General features: G+C 45.8%; 2 protein-coding genes and 1 non-coding gene across 30 annotated transcripts in view; 2 read left to right on the forward strand and 1 right to left on the reverse strand.

Annotated features, from left to right (window-relative positions):
- Positions 1-16,391, forward strand: part of NUP42 (nucleoporin 42) — a 1,164,542-nt gene that overhangs the window by 816,574 nt on the left and 331,577 nt on the right. The gene's annotated exons all lie outside the window — the stretch shown is intronic.
- The window catches only part of TOMM7 (translocase of outer mitochondrial membrane 7), a 540,985-nt gene that overhangs the window by 28,145 nt on the left and 496,449 nt on the right, over positions 1-16,391 (reverse strand). Inside the window, exon 1 of one of the 28 annotated variants that reach the window (XM_050783175.1) lies at positions 16,345-16,348. The exons of 26 other annotated variants lie outside the window; for them this stretch is intronic. The gene's annotated coding sequence lies outside the window, so the exon portion shown is untranslated. Of the gene's footprint in view, positions 1-15,394; positions 15,411-16,344; positions 16,349-16,391 lie in introns of those variants that run through there. One more of the 28 variants, XM_050783153.1, reaches the window with a different exon arrangement.
- Positions 15,281-15,354, forward strand: LOC126951851 (small nucleolar RNA SNORD93). Its single transcript, XR_007724697.1, has one exon. It is a non-coding gene; the product is annotated as a small nucleolar RNA SNORD93 (small nucleolar RNA).

Below are 16,391 nucleotides of genomic sequence, written 5' to 3' on the forward strand. Positions count from 1 at the left end.
CCCAGCTACTTGGGGAACTAAGTCAAAAGAATCACTTGAACCCAAGAAGTGGAGGTTGCAGTGAGCCAAGATCACTCCACTGCACTCCAGCCTGGGTCACTCCATCTAAAAGAGAGAGAGAGAGAGAGAGAGAGAGAGAGAAAGAAGGGAGGGAGGGAGGAAGGAGAAGGGAAGGGAGGGGAAGGGAAGGGAAGGGAAGGGAAGGGAAGGGAAGGGAAGGGAAGGGAAGGGAAGGGAAGGGAAGAAGGAAGTAGAGAGAAGGAAGGAAGGAAAAAGAAAGAAGGAAAGAAGGAAGGAAGGAAGGAAAGAAAGGAAAGAGAGAAGAAAGAAAGAACGAAAGAAAGAGAGAGAAAGAAAGAAAGAAAGAAAGAAAGAAAGAAAGAAAGAAAGAAAGAAAGAAAGAAAGAAAGAAAGAAAGAGAAAGAAAGAAAGAAAGAAAGAAAAATGGAGGGAGTTTTTGTTTGTTTTTGAGGCAGAGTCTCGGCTCACTGCAACCTCCGCCTCCGGGGTTCAAGCGATTCTTGTGCCTTGCGAATAGCTCGGATTACAGGTGCCTGCTACCAGGCCCAGCTAAATTTTGTATCTTTAGTAGAGACTGGGTTTCACCACGTTGGCCAGGCTAGTTTCGAACTCCCGACCTCAAGTGATCTGCCGGCCTTGGCCTCCCAAAGTGATGGGATCACAGGCCTGAGCCACTGCACCCAGCCAGAGGGAGCTTTTTTAAAGATAGAGTGGCCACAGCAGGCAACACTGGGGTTGTCCAGGGCAGATTCCCAAGGCCTGCCCAACCCAAGAGCCTGTGATCATGTCTCAGGTTTCAGCAGCAACCTCCGGAGAAGACTTAAGACTGGGAACAGTTGCATCTCAGTGGTCACTGTCCCAAGGGCAGTTCAGACCCCAGCAGAGGCCAGTGAGGATGTGCATCAACCCTGTAACCCTGTTTCCCTTCCTCTGCCGTAAGCACCTCCCTCCCCCTCCCACACACATGCACCAGATGCCATCTGGAGAGGCGAAGGGAAGGGAAGCAGAAATCCGAAAGACTAAGCCTTTAACATTTACCTCAAACGCCTGTTTAAATGATTGAATCTGAATAAATTACTTGACTGGACTAAAGTGTGAGACCTGCAAGGCACCTCAAGCCCTATCCAGCAGAACACGGGCTCAATAGGAAATGCAGACCAGCAACAGAAAAATACAGAGTAACTCTGCTCTCAAGCCAGCATTTGTGACGCTGCTGCCTCAACTTGAAGACTACATTCGGCAAGGAGAGGAGAAAGGACACAGGATGGAAGAAAAAGGAACCTAAACAGGCCCTGTTGCTTTTCTGGAAGGCAGGAAGTCATGCTCACACAGATGCTTAGGAATGTCACGGGTTAGGAACTAAATACACATTGTGTACTTCTCTGGAGAGAACAAAAGGATTATTCACTTTTCATTATAATTTCTCTAAAGCAAAAAGCATAGTTTAGGAGACGCCATTTGTGGCACTTCTGCATTCAATTACCCAGCACAGATCTGGATGGGCCTGGCAGCTATTTCCAGTCTCCCACATGTGGATCATAAATATGTGTTAATCAGAAAGGACAAAACAACCAAGCGGCTTCACGTCATTTATTATCGTTTCTGTGAGGGGCAATTGTTAGTAACTGCCTGCATGTGGCTCAGGCAGCCTGGGCTTTCTTTCTATGCAGAAATTAAGCAGTCACAATTCCTACCCTCTTCAAATCTAAACTTGGCAATGTTGATGTGAACAATTATGTAAAAAAAGGAACCAAACAAAGCTTCACCTGCAATTATTCTCCCACACACCCACTCTGAGATCCAGCCACAGGGAAGCTCTTTCTCATGTCCACTCAGAAATTCTGTACACACTGTTCTCACTACCTGTAACTCCATCCAGATTACAGTAGATATTTGGAACGTGGTGCTGGCTTATACTCTTCCAGGAACTGAAAAGTGGGGAAATTGCTTTTCCTGTAAAACAGGAAGAGGCCCACACTGTTGGACACCTAGCCAATTGTTCATACTCCACGGTGTCTTTTCTACAAAAGTACTCTGTTTTTATTTAGAGTGGTAACATGCCTAGCGTTTTGTTGTTGTTTTGAGACTGAGTTTCGCTCTTGTTGCCCAGGCTGGAATACTTACTGCAACCTCGTCTCCTGGGTTCAAGCAATTCTTCTGCTTCAGCCTCCCAAGTAGCAAGGATTACAGGTATGCGCCACCACGCCCAGCTAATATTTGTATTTTTAGTAGAGATGGGGTTTCATCATGTTGGCCAGGCTGGTCTTGAACTTTTGACCTCAGGTGATCCGCTCACCTCAAGCCTCCCAAAGTGCTGAAATTATAGTCGTGAGCCACCGCACCAGGCATTGTTTTTTTTTTTTTTTTTTTTTTTAATGTGTTTCTCAGTATCACTTTCAGCTAGAGGAGAACATGTAACACAGTTCTGGCCAATGAGATGTGAAGGGAATCACCAAATAGGGCTTCTAGGAAAACAGTTTTTAAAAGGGCTACCTCAGTTGACATTCACCTTTGCCCTTTGCCCTTCGCCCTTCTTGGTCTTCTTGAGAATACAGATGAGAATGCAGGATGTGTGACCACGAGGAGTTAATTAGAATGGCTAAAGCTATATCTTAAGGGTGGCTGAACAGGAGGAAAGATTCTGGGTCCCTTTGCACCAATTCTGAACTCTTGTGTGAGAAAAATGAGATCTCTATTTGGTTAAGCCCCTGTAGTCAGATTTTTATTATGTGTAGCCAAATGCAATCCTGAATTGGTTCTAGGAATGATAAAAGTGAGACTATATAAATTAGGTGGCCACTGTGGCTGGTGCTCACTTTTGGACAGTGCTTTCTTCCTCTTGGGCACCTATAGTTGTCTGCAGAATTTGGAGCAATGGTAGCACAGTGGAGTTTTCCCCAGTTCAATCATGGGCACTTAACCATTTAAGTGGGGGCATAAGCTGCACCAGACGCAGTGCTAGGTGCTGTGAGTACAAGCCTCTGCCCTCATGGCACTGATGTTCTACTCAGGGAAGAGGAACAAAAACAAACATACAAACAAGAAAAGGAAGTTAGGGCACTGTGAAGAGAAAAGCAGATTAAGGGGGACAGGCATGTTGGGTGAGATGAGGGGAGTTGGCACTTTATACGAGGCAGTTCTAACATGGTGTCTTAGTCGACTTGGGCTGTCATAACAAAGGACCACAGACTGGGGGCTTACATAACAGAAACTCTCTCACAGTTGTGAAAGCTCAAAGTCCAAGATCAAGGTACCAGCAGGGATGGTTGCTGGTGAGGCCTCTCTTCCTGGAGTACAGGCAGCTGCCTTCTCTCACTGCCTCACATGGTCTTTCCTCTGTTCATGTGTGCACGGGGAGAGAGAAAGACCTCTGGTATCTCTTCCTCTTCTTATAAGGACACCAGTCCTGTTGCATTAGGGCCCCACTCTCAAAACCTCATCTAACCTCCCTAAAGGCCGAATCTCCAAATACCGTCTAGTCAGTCACATGGAGGGTTAGGGTTTCAACCTATGCATTTTGGGGGAACACAATTCAGCCATAATAGGTGGCTTATGACTGGAGACCTCAAGGAAGAGACAATGCAGGCCAAAATGAAACCTGGAGGAAGAGCATTCTGGGCAGAGGAACAACAAGTGCTAAGACCTAGAGGCAGGCATGTTTGCTACATTCAAAATATAACAAGGAGGCCAGTGTAAAGGGAGCACATGTGAAAAGGACAGAGTGTCAGGAGGTAGGACAGACAGCAGATGGAGTCCACATCATGTGCAGCCATGTAAGCCGCTGAAAGGGCTTTGACTTTACACTGAAAGAAATGAGAGGCCACTCAAGAATTCTAGGCAGAGAAACAACATGATCACACTTATGTTTTAAGAGTTCACTCTGTCTGTTGTGTGGAGAATAACCTGCAGGTGCAAAGATGGAAGCAAAGCACCAGCTAGAGAGCTGTTAAAATCATCAGGAAGGGAGACCATGGAAAGTTGGACTAGGGTGGTTGAGAAGAGGTCAGATTTGGGGTTTAGAGGTAGAACTAGGACTGCTGCACTGGACAGATATAAGGTGTAAGAGCAGGAGGGGAGTCTGGGATGCTGCCCAGGTTTCTGCCACAGTCATCTAAAGAATGAAATAGCTATTTAATTCAGTGGGGTTACTGGTGGCAAGATCAGTTTTTGAGGGTGAAAAATCAAAAATTCAGTTTTGGATAAGTTAATTCTGAGATGCCTTTTAGAAACCCAAGTGCAAATGTTGAGTGGGCAGTTGGAGAGATGAGTCGGCAAGTCAGGAAATAGTCTAGGCCTGTGACAGAAATGGAAGATTCATCAAATAAAAATGTCATTTCACACCGTATGACTAAACGAAGTCATCACCTAGACAGGAGTAGATCAAGGAGAGCAGAGATCTGAGGACTGAGCCCTGAAGAGCTCTGCAGTAAAAGGTGGGCAAAATGAAAAGGATCCAGTCATAGAGGCAGAAAAGAGGCAGGCAGGAGGTTGGATAAAGACAGAGAAGGTGTGGAGACCAGGAAGCCAAATGAAGAGTGTTTCAAGGAGAGGGTGATCACACAACTGAGATGAAGGTTCACTAAGGCAAAGACCAAAATCACTACTGCCCTCAAAAAGAGCTGTTCTTATGGAGTAGTGAACTGGTGTATTACTTAGCTACTGCTGTGTAACAAGTTACCCCAAACTAACAGCTGAAAGCAATAAACTTTCATTATCTTCCAGCTTCTATTGGTCAGGAATCTGGGTGTGGCTTGGCTCATGGTCTTCCACAAGGATAGGATCCTCACGTTGGCTGGGGTGAGAGTGGTCTCAAGCTTGACAGGAAGGATCTGCTTCCAAGTTGCTCATGTGGCTTTTGGCAGGGCTCAGATCCCTGTTGGCTGCTGGCCTGAGACACCTATTCCATGCCAAGTGGGTCTCCCCATAAGGCAGCTCACAACGGGGCAGCTTGCTTCCCCTAGAGCAGTGGTACCCAAACTTTTTTTGCACCAGGGACCAGTTTCTTGGAAGACAATTTTTCCACAGACCCGCGGGGGTTCGGCATGGGGTGGGGTGGGGTGGGGTGGGGAGGTAGTGAAGAAACTGTCCCACTTCAGATTATTAGGCATTAGATTATCATAAGGAGTGTGCAACCTAGATCCCTCACATGTGCAGTTCATCATAGGGTTAGCACTCCTGTGAAAATCGAATGCCACAGCTGATCTGACAGGAGGCAGAGCTCAGGTGGTAACGCTCACTCACCCACCGTTCGCCTCCTGCCGTGCTGCCCGGTTCCTAACAGGCCTTGGACTGATATCAGTCCGCAGCCTGGGCGTTGGGGACCCCTGCCCTAGAGCAAGGAATCTACAAGAGAAAGAGAGGCAGCTCACGGTGGAAGCTATAGTCTTTTTCAACCTAATCTTGGAAGTGACATCACATCACCACTTTTTTTTTTTTTTTTTTGAGACAGGGTCTTGCTCTATTGTCCAGACTGGAGTGCGGTGCTACAATCACATCTCACTGCAACCTCCAGCTTCTGGCTAAAGTGATCCTCCTGCCTCAGCCTCCTGAGTAGCTAAGACTACAGGTGTGTACCACCACACCTGGCTAATTTTCTAATTTTTTGTAGAGTTCTCACTATGTTGCCCAGGCTGGTCTTGAACTCCTGGCCTCAAGCAATCCTACTGCCTCAGCCTCTCAGGGATTACAGGTATGAGACACCACACCCAGCCCACATCATTTTTTTTTTTTTAAAGACTTCATTTTTTAGAGCAGTTTTAGGCTCACAGCAAAATTGAGCAGAAAATGGGGAATTCCCACATGCCCTCATCCCTCCTCCACACAGCCTCCCCTACCATGATATCCCACACCAGCATGGTGCATTTGTTACAGTTGGTGAAACACTGACACATCACTGATAACCCAAATCCATAGTTTACATCAGGGTTCACTCTGTGTTACACATTCTACAGGTTTTGACAACTATATAATGACATGTATCTACCCTTATAGTGTTATACAGAATAGTTTTACTGCTCTAAAAATTCTCTCTTCAGCTAGGTGTGCTGGCTTGCACCTGTAATCTCAGCTACTTGAGAGGCTGAGGTAGGAGGATCCTTGAGCCCAGGAGTCTGAGGCTGTGTGAGCTATGATCTCATCACTGCACTACAGTCTAGGTGACAGGACAAGACCTCATCTCTAAAAGTAAAATAAAAAAATAAAAATCCCCCTTTCCACTTATTCATCCCTCCCTATCCCCAGCTCCTGGCAACTACTGATCTTTTCACCATCTCCATAGCTTTGCCTTTTCCAAAATGTTAGTTGGAATTACATAATACGTAGCCTTTCCAGATTGGCTTGTTTCACTTAGTAGTAGGCTTTTTTTTTTTTTTTTTTTTTTTCCCCTTTGGAGACACAGTTACACTCTGTCACCCAGGTTGGAGTGCAGTGGTGTAGTCTCAGCTCACTGCAACCTCTGCCTCCCTGGTTCAAGTTATTCTCGTGCCTCAGCCTCCCTAATTAGCTGGGATTACAGACATGCAGCACCACACCCAGCTAATTTTTGTATTATTAGTAGAGGCAGGGTTTCATCATGTTGGCCAGGCTGGTCTTGAACTCCTGACCTCAAGTGATCCACCTACCTCGGCCATCCAAAGTGCTGGGATTACAGGTGTGAGCCACCGCACCAGACCTTTTTGGGGTTTTTTTTTGTTTTTGTTTTTGGAGACAGGATCTCACTCTGTTGCCCAGGCTGGAATGCAGTGGTGCAATTTTGGTTCACTGCAGCCTCAACCTCCTGGGCTCAAGTGATCCTCCTGTCTCAGTCTCCTAAGTCGCTGGTACCACAGGCACCCACCACTATGCTGGGCTAATTTTTAAATTTTTTATAGAAATGGAGTCTCGCCATGCTGCCTAGGCTGGTCTTGGACTCCTGGGCTTGAGTGATCCTCCTGCCTCAGCCTCCCAAAGTGCTGATATTACAGGTGTGAGCCACGATATCTGGCAAGTAATAGGGCTTTAAGGCTCCTGCATGTCTTTTTGTGATTTGATAGAGCATTTGTTTTTAGCACTCAATAATATTCCATTGTCTGGATGTACCAGAGTTTATCCATTCACCTACTTAAGGACATTTTGGTTGCTTCCAAGTTTTGGCAATTATGAATAAAGCTAATACAAACATTCACATGCAAGACCTTGTGTCAACATAAGTTTTCAACTCCTTTGAGTAAATACCAAGGACCACAATTGCTGGATCTTATGGTAAGAGTTTGTTTAGTTTTCTAAGAAACCACCATACTGTCTTCCAAAGTGCCTGTACCATTTTGCATTCCCAGCAATGAATGAGGGTTCCTGTTGCTCCACATCCTCACTTACATTGGAACAGTTGGTGTTTTGAATTTCAGCCATTCTAGAAGGTATGTAGTGTTATCTGAGTGTTGTTTCAGTTTGCAATTCCCTAATAACTTACAATGCTTAGCATCTTTTCTAAGATGCCACCCCATCGCTTCTGCTGTGCAGCCTGGACTCAAGGAGAAGGGATTCTACAAGAGCCTGAATAGCAGGAGATGGGGATTTTTAGGAACCATCTCAGAGGCTGCCCACCACAACCGGATTCAGATGAGAATGGAAGAGAGGCATTAGAGACAAATATAGACAACTCTTTTGAGGAGTTTTGCTGTAAGGAGAAACAAAGAAATAAGTGGTTCATTGCAGAAGGATATGGAGTTAAAAATGTTCGTATTTTATTTGTTTTACAACAAATGTCATCATTCTTATCAATTAAGGTGATATATTTGATATATTTAAATATCTAAATTATTCTGTTTTATACTCTATTCATGTATTTTCTAGAAGTATTGGGAACAACAGTGCTCAGGTTTGGAAATAACGAGTATGTCGGGATTTTGTTAAACAGGCTATTTTGTACCTATATGAGGATCAGAAACAAAAGGCTATTTTGTACCCACGTGGGGATCAGAGCACTCATATCCCAAGGCTTCCAGGATACTCACATGGGTACCTTCTAATTGCTGAAATCAGCCACATGGGTTTATTGAAGCAGATGAAACCAATATGCTTCAGCAAGGGCAGACATTCTCTCTTGGCTTGAAAACAAGCCTACAGCTGCTTGGAAAAGGCAAGCTGTTGGGCAGAGACCTGCTCATGGCAAACAGCCCAATGACCCCAGTTAAAATGTTACCCAACTGGAGTGATCATTTAAATCATAAATAATGTCTGTAGTTGCTTTATATTCTGACTCTACACTGCAACAACACACTAAAATCTGCACTACACACAGACACAAGAGTAAATGAATGGGCCAATTCGTTCATGAAAGCAAATGTCTGAAGTTAGTCTATCGATAATATGTGAGTCTTAGATCCTCCTGGGGATGAGGATCAGGCAACTGTAGGATATGGGGAGGGTGAAAAATAATGCACTTTCCCTTCCTTTCACATTCAGAACCAACCCAGACATAAGACATGGAATGGAAATTAAGGTGCTAGCTTTATTACTGTTCAGATTGTGTCTTCAGAGCTGAGACACGCTACTCCCCATCCCAGTCTAGACCTTGGGCCATCATTGCCTTATGCTGGTTTTGGGCAGTGAGGGAAGAAAAGGGGAGTGAATCATCATAGCTGCAGCCTTCAAATAGATGTGTTTCTTTTTTAAGAAAGATGAGCCAGTGGATGTCACCTGCCAACAAAAGTGACGGCCAAAAATTTAAACTGGGTAAAATGCAGGATTATGTTATTGCAGGGTTAATGAGAGACTTTTTTTTTTCTTTTCTTGAGACAGTCTCACTCTGTCACCCAGGCTGTGGAGTGGCACGATCTTGGTTCACTGCACCATCCACCTCCCGGGTTCAAGTGATTCTCCTGCCTCAGCCTCTCAAGTAGCTGGAATTACGGGCACCCGCCACCATGCCTGGCTAATTTTTTTGTACTTATAGTAGAGATGAGGTTTCACTATGTTGGCCAGCCTGGTTTTGAACTCTTCCCCTCATGTGATCCACCTACCTCGATCTCCCAAAGTGCTAAGATTACAGACGTAAGCCACTGTCCTAACCGAGAGACACTATTTTAATACCGTTTTGACCATCAAAAAGCACAAAAGTGGAAGGCCATGTTGGCTCACACATGTAATCTCAGTGTTTTGGGGGGCCAAGGCAGGAAGATTGCTTGAACCCAGGAGTCAAGACTAGCTTGGGCAACATAGTGAGACCACGTCTCTACAAAAAACAAAAAATAAACAAAATCAGCCAGGCATGGTGTCACGCCACCTGTAGTCCCAGCTACTTAGAAGGCTTAGGCAGGAGGATTGCTTGAGCCCAGGAGGTCAAGGCTGCAGTGAGTTATGATTGTGCCATTGCACTCCAGCCTGGGCAACAGAGCAAGACCCTATCTCAAGAAAAAAAGAACAGCACAAAAGTTAAGGCAGTGACACTTATAATGTCCCCAATTGACTGAGCATACACTGAGCTGAGAAAACCCTCAGTGGCTTCCAGGATTATGTTATTGCAGGGTTAATGAGAGAGACTTTTTTTTTTTTTTGAGACGGAGTTTCACTTTTGTAGCCCAGGCTGGAGTGCAATGGCGCGATCTCGGCTCACCACAACCTCCGCTTCCCGGGTTCAAGTGATTATCCTGCCTCAGCCTCCCGAGTAGCTGGGACTACAGGCATAGGTCACCACACCCAGCTAATTTTATATTTTTAGTAGAGATGGGGTTTCTCCATGTTGGTCAGGCTGGTCTCAAACTCCCAACCTCAGGTAATCCACCCGCCTCGGCCTCCCAAAGTGCTGGGAGAGACACTATTTTTAATTCCACTTTGACCATCGAAAAAGCACAAAAATGGCAGGGCATAGTTCACCCCACCCATTTCCCCTAGTCCCATCAGAGAAAATAATAGTCTGCACCTGTTCACATTGAAAACAGGGGACAGGCAGAGGATGGAAGCCAACAGGACAGTTTGCATGATTTCAGCATTCACATTAGCACAGAATTGTACTGAAATTCCTTCCTTCTCTGGAAAGGAATGAGGAAAGAATAAGTAAAAGGCCCAGGCCATTGTCTGGGAGAAGCTCCTCTACAGAAAAGCATGACACTGGGGGAAAAGACTCCCCACCAACAGCAGCAAAACAAGCCAGGGAAGTGCACAACGCTTCCCAATGCCCTGGGATTCCTACTCTCCAAGCACAGATGCTCCTCAGCTTATAATGGACCTACATTCTGATAACCCCACTGTGAGTTTAAAATATGGTAAGTTCAAAGTGCATTTAATACACCTACCTACCAAACATCCCAGTCTACTATTATCCCATTAGCCTAGTCTACTTCACATGTGCTCAGGACACCTACATTACACTGCTGTTAGACAAAACAATTGAACACAAATCCTATTTTAGAATAAAGTTTTGAATATCTCATGTAATTTATTGAACACTGTACTGAAAGTGAAAAACAGAATGGTTGTATGGATACTTGACGCACACTTTCTACTGAGCTACATATTGCTTTTGCACCATCACAAAGTAAACAAAAACAAAAACAAAAAACCATAAATCAAACCATTGTAAGTCAGAGATGTCTGTAGTTCACCACATATGTGAAAGACAAGTCAAATGGACAGCAAAAAAAAGGAAATTCAGTAGGTTTTATCAAGCATTTAAAATGTGCAAAGCCCTAGGCCAGGTACTGGGAATACAGGAATAAATTCACACTCAAGGTGACCCAAGGAAGCCACAGCTTGGGATAAAACCCCACTACTGTCCCATTATCAGCCTTGAAGAGTTTTATGGTATGAATATTGAACTACTTTGGGAGAATAATCTCTTTCTCTGATAAGGATATTTAGATAAGGAGTTTTTTCCCCCTTATCTAAATATATTCTAGGCATTTACACTGAATTCAGGGGATTCAGTAGAGAAGGAAACAGAGTTGTCATGGAGCCTACATTGCATCATCATGACAACTCTGCATGACAACACCCTAAGACCAGCTCCACCTACCAGAGAAAAGTCCTAGATGACCTATTAAAGTCCCCTGCACTCTATTATCCTGTGATTTTTCTGCAACTTTCTTGGCCTCTTTGCTTCTTTGCTCTCCTAAATTTCATACAGTATATGAGTTTCCTGCTGGTCATGCTACACTCATTGTACTATTAGGTACCTCTTCCTTCTGGAAGCCTTTCCTGTGGCCTTAGCAGGCTGGGCTTTGTGGCTTTATGCTGTGCCCTTGGCACTCTTCATGGGCTTCTATCGGTGGGTGAATCTCATTTTATATTCCTTGATCTAGGGCAGGGGCAATTTCTCATTGAACTTCACACCCTCCAACACCAATCACAGTACCTGGCATAGAATAGGTACTCAACAAGTATTTGCTGCACTGAGCAATCTGTAGGAGCCAACATGGAAAGTTTTCCCTTTGCCTTCTTAAGGTTCACTAAAAAATCAACTTGCAAAAGGCAGATTAATTGGAGAAAAAGCATATAAATGTATTTAATGTGCATACCCGGGAGCCTTCAAATAAAGACCCAAAGATACAGGAGAAATTGTCCATTTTTATGCCTAGGTTCAACAAAGTATGGGCAGTGATGTAGAAATGTGATTGAACAAAAAGGGTATGATCTAAGACTAATAGACAGAGGGAGAAAACCCAGCAAGGCCTGTCTGTCTAGATTCTTCTTGGCCTCTCTGAGCATGCACTCTTTCCTTCTGGGTATGGGACAGGACTCCCTCTGGAATGGGGGTCTTATGACCTACAGTCAAATAAGGGAAGTCAAATAATGTCTTTATGGCCAGATTTTACACAGAACGGCAGAGGGAAAGTCCCCACAGTCATTGTATTAATTCCCTAGGGATGCCTTAACAAAGCACTCGGTGACTTGAAACAACAGAAACGTTTTATCTCACATTTCTGGTGGCTGGAAGTCCAAAATCAAAGTGTCAGCAGAAGCAAACACCAAGCTCCCTCTGAAATCTTCAGGGGAGGGTTCTTCCTTGTCTCTTCCTAGCTTCTCTCTGGTGGTGGCCGGCAATCCACTGCATTCCCGGGCTTACAGCTGCATCACTCTGATCTGCCCCTGTCTCGCCACATATTCGTGTGTTTCTGTCTGTGTGATAAGGATATCACTCATGCTGAATTAGGAGGGTCCACCCCAGTGACCTCTTCTTGACTACATCTCTAAAGACGCAGTTCCCACGTTAGGTCACATTCACAGGTGCTGGAGGTTAGGTCTTCAATGTGTCTTTGGGAGTGGGACACAATTCAGTCCACAACACTCATGTTCTGTATGTAGTGTGGCTTAGGCATCCAGCCAATAGACCTGTTTATTTTACTGCAGTCAAAATACCTTCTCCCCTTTCTCCTCACAGTCCAATGACACAGACGTGCTTTGGGGGCAAGACATTTGCAGGCCGTGGATATCATTCTAAGCATGCAGCACTCCAGGCACCAGGAGTCCTCCCCGTGCTTCAACCCCTCTTCAATGAGTTTGCACCACCGACCTCCGCTAATGTCCAGATCTTTTAACGGGAGCCAGTCTTCTGCTACATAATTAGACGAGTCTTGAAATAAGCACCCAGGGGCGTGGCTGAAGACTTTAAGAAACACCAGGCACGGGAGGGGAGGGGGTACCAGAGACACCGAACATTATTTGAGTGGCAGGAGCTTCCTCTGACCTTCAACGAGGTAAAGAGACATCACAGCCAGCGACAGTTTGGGGCAGATTCCTCAGACTCGGAGGTCGGGGCAAAGTGGGAGCCGGGGCCGTGTAGGGTGGGGGGACCCAAGGCGGGGAAGCCCCGGGCCGCCGGCAGGGGGCGCGCGAGGGCCTCCGGGCGCCGCGGGCGGGGCGCGTGCTGGGCCGGGAGGGGCCTTCCGGCAACTTTTTGGTTGGTGCCGCCCCGCCCAGGCCCCTTTTAAACTTGATCTCCGGGGTGCTCTCCCTTTTCGGCCGCGACGCGTGACTGGGTAAGTGGGTTCCGACCTTCTGGACTCGGGAACCGGCCACGTGGCTCCGGGGCTACACCGTGCCCTTCCTAGGCGCGCATATAAATGTATTTAATGTGCATACCCCTCGCTGCCCCGGTGCCCGCCTCGGCCTCGGCTCGGCTCCGCGGGGAAACCTCCGTTAGGGCCCCTCGGGGGTGGGGGCGTCCTCGTGGCGCCTGGGCCCTGCGTCCCGGGTTAGGACGGCCCGTGTCCTTGTGCGCTTGAAGGGGCCGCCCCCTTTCCTCGAGGATCCCACCCCCACTCAGCAGAAGCTGCCAGGCGCCGGTCGCCTGCAGTGCCTGAGTCCCTGCAGTCCACGGATCCGGCCTACAGGCAGCTTTTAGTCCTTTTTCAATTAAATGATTGCATTTTGAGGATCAAATTACGACCGCAGGCGGAGGCGCCGAGCCCCGGACGGTCTCTGGGTTTTTGGCGCACTCGGGGCTTCCGCCTGCCCAGTGGCTGTGGCCGCGCGGACGTAAGCCTATTTAGGAAGTGAGTGACATCTGATGTCTGAAGTGCTTTAAGTTTCCAAGCGGGGCAGTATAATAGCGGGGTTAGCAAACACACGGAGGCCACTTCACTCGCGCAGCCACCCCCCTCTGCCACCAGTGCCGTTCAGTTGCCACTGGCCCGCAGTCGGGTAATTTAAAGGCATGAACGGACGAGTCTTCCTGGAGCCGACGCCTGCAGCGAGTTTACAGTAGAATGCTGTGAGCCCTCAGAAGAGAGCCTGCCGTTTCCTCCCCAAGATCCACTTTTTCAGGAGTGGCCCGAGCGTTGTTACAGCACAGGGTCCGCTTCCAGCGTTTAATCAGGGTGTGAGGAGGCCCTTCTTGGTTTTCTGTCCTGGGAAAAGTCTGAACTACTGGGCTCTGACTCGGACCAGGACAAGGTGTTGAACTTATGTCTACTGAGGTGTAGAAATACGCAAGGCTGCCCCTAGACAACGTTTGTCTGGGGGACAATGTAAGTTTTTGGAGCGGCTGTCTTGAGCATCGGTGAGCATACTAATTGTTCATTACTGGTACAAATTGCCATATAAAAGGGTACTTTGCGAATTTAGTAAAATTGATAAAGATCTAAAGTTACATTTGAGTCAACATATGAATCTTTGTGGCTATCACAGGTACCACAGTTCTGTTGAAATGTGAAGCTCATGGTTCACGTGTTTTCCCCAGTTGTGAAAGATTTGCTGCCTTTTTGATGAAACCAAATGGGACCTATTTTACCATGCTTTAATGAGGAAAGCTTGTACATTTGCAGCCTAGGTTCTAGGTACCTTTTTTCCAGATAGACCCAGAGTATGGACAATTTTCCCTCCCTGGAATACCTCCAGCTCTGGCGAAGAGCCCTACAGACAGCACAGGAAGATAGCAGTGCTAAGGCTTTGTTTTACAATTGCTTTAGGTGTTGAGATTCTTACTGAGCCCATTTTATTTTTATTTTTTTGAGTCAGAGTCTCGCTCTGTCACCCAGGCTGGTGTGCAATGGTGCAATCTCGTCTCACTGCAACCTTGGCCTCCTCATCAGTGGCTGGGATTACAGGCGTCCACTACCACGCCCAACCGTTTTTTTGTTTTTTTTTTTTTTTTAGTAGAGACCGGGTTTCACCATGTTGGCCAGGCTGGTCTCGAACTCCTAAACTGGTGATCCGCCCATCTCGGCCTCTCAAAGTCCTGGGATACAGGCATGAGCCAGCGCACCCCGCCCGCCAATTTTTTAACTATTCAGTTTAAACTGTGAGAGAGATGTCAAGGAAGCAGTGTGAGCTAGCGTCTAAGGATTGTGAAAACTGAGCAAGTGCCCAGGACTAGAAACTTCTCAGCCCCCTGAAGTCAGCCTCAGGGTAAGCGAGTTTAGTAGTGCTTCCTTTGATTTTTAAATCTGGAAGGTTTCAGTTCTTCCTAGACAAATATTGTTGGGATAGTGTTTCTTTTCAAACATGGATAGCATTCAATGCTCATCAATGGGAAGATAGTGACTCCTGACCATTTTCCTCCTAGCTGGGAACTACAGAAGACTCCAAGTATCAGGAAATTTGGAGGTTGTAGCTTTGTACAGGAATTATATACAGAGATAGCAATTTATTTACTCATTAAAGGTAGCTAGTGGATAGCCACGATAAAGACCGCTCCTTAAAAAACAAAATTGCATGATATTCTTAACATTGTCTTTCACTTTTTTTAACCAGGCTTGGTGGAGTTTCAAGATGCTGATGAACTTAAGGTATGGGCCAAGTGGAAAGAATTTGGTTTAAGTTATTAATAGTTGAATTGAAATCCTGGCCAAGGATGAGAACTCTAATCTGATTTCATATGCTTCTGCTGTGATGGATTAAAGGATTTACCTGAGGCCAACTTGGTATGCAGGAATTTATTAAATGGAATCATACCACCCCCCCCCCTTTTAAAATCATGCTTTTGGTAAAAAGGGGAAAAAGCTCTTGGTAAATGGATACTACTACTAAGCCAAGAGAAAAACAGGAGTTTGAGTAAAAACATAAATTTAGATGTCACAACATTACTAAAGCAACAATGTGTAAGATATTGGGGGATTTTATTTATTTACCTGTAGTTTTTGTAAACATAGTCTAGACAGTACTGTATTTTGCTATTTAGTAATACCTACTGTGATACTTCTTTTACAGGTCTGGCACTTGAAAGAATCAGTGAAGCTTTTCAAGTAGATGATACATATTTGAATATGTCACCTTTAGTATCCACAGAACATAGGTTGCTTTTTTTGTCGTCCCTTTCATAGTGGTAGCAAGGGTGAATTTTGAGATGGCCCCAATCTATAGGACAGTTTGGAGGCACAAAACTGCCTTATCGCTGAGTGGATCCTGTAGAAAATTTCTATGCAATTCAATTCTTTTTTTTTTTTTTTTGAGACGGAGTCTCGCTTTGACACCCAGGCTGGAGTGCAGTGGTGCGACCTGGCTCACTGCAAGCTCCACCTCCCGGGTTCACACCATTCTTCTGCCTCAGCCTCCCAAGTAGCTGGGACTACAGGCGTCCGCAACCATGCCCGGCTACTTTTTTGGTATTTTTAGTAGAGACTGGGTTTCACCTTGTTAGCCAGGATGGTCTCAGTCTCCTGACCTCGTGATCCGCCCACCTCGGCCCCTGCAAAGACAATTCTATTATTTAAAGTAGTTTTTCTATGAAACAGCTGTGGTTTGTAATTTGACAGTGTTAATAAAACAAATAGCAATACCTTCATCATGCTTAATCATGGTTCACATACTCTACAATGATATGACTTAACTGTAAAGATTTTAAACACAATTTCACTCTTGTTGCCCAGGCTGGAGTGCAATGGTGCAATCTTGGCTTACTGCACCCCACCCCCGCTTCCCAGATTCAAGCGATTCTCCTGCCTTAGCCACCGGAG

This window comes from Macaca thibetana, chromosome 3 (assembly GCF_024542745.1).
Source record: "Macaca thibetana thibetana isolate TM-01 chromosome 3, ASM2454274v1, whole genome shotgun sequence".
In the NCBI taxonomy this organism is placed as follows: domain Eukaryota; kingdom Metazoa; phylum Chordata; class Mammalia; order Primates; family Cercopithecidae; genus Macaca; species Macaca thibetana.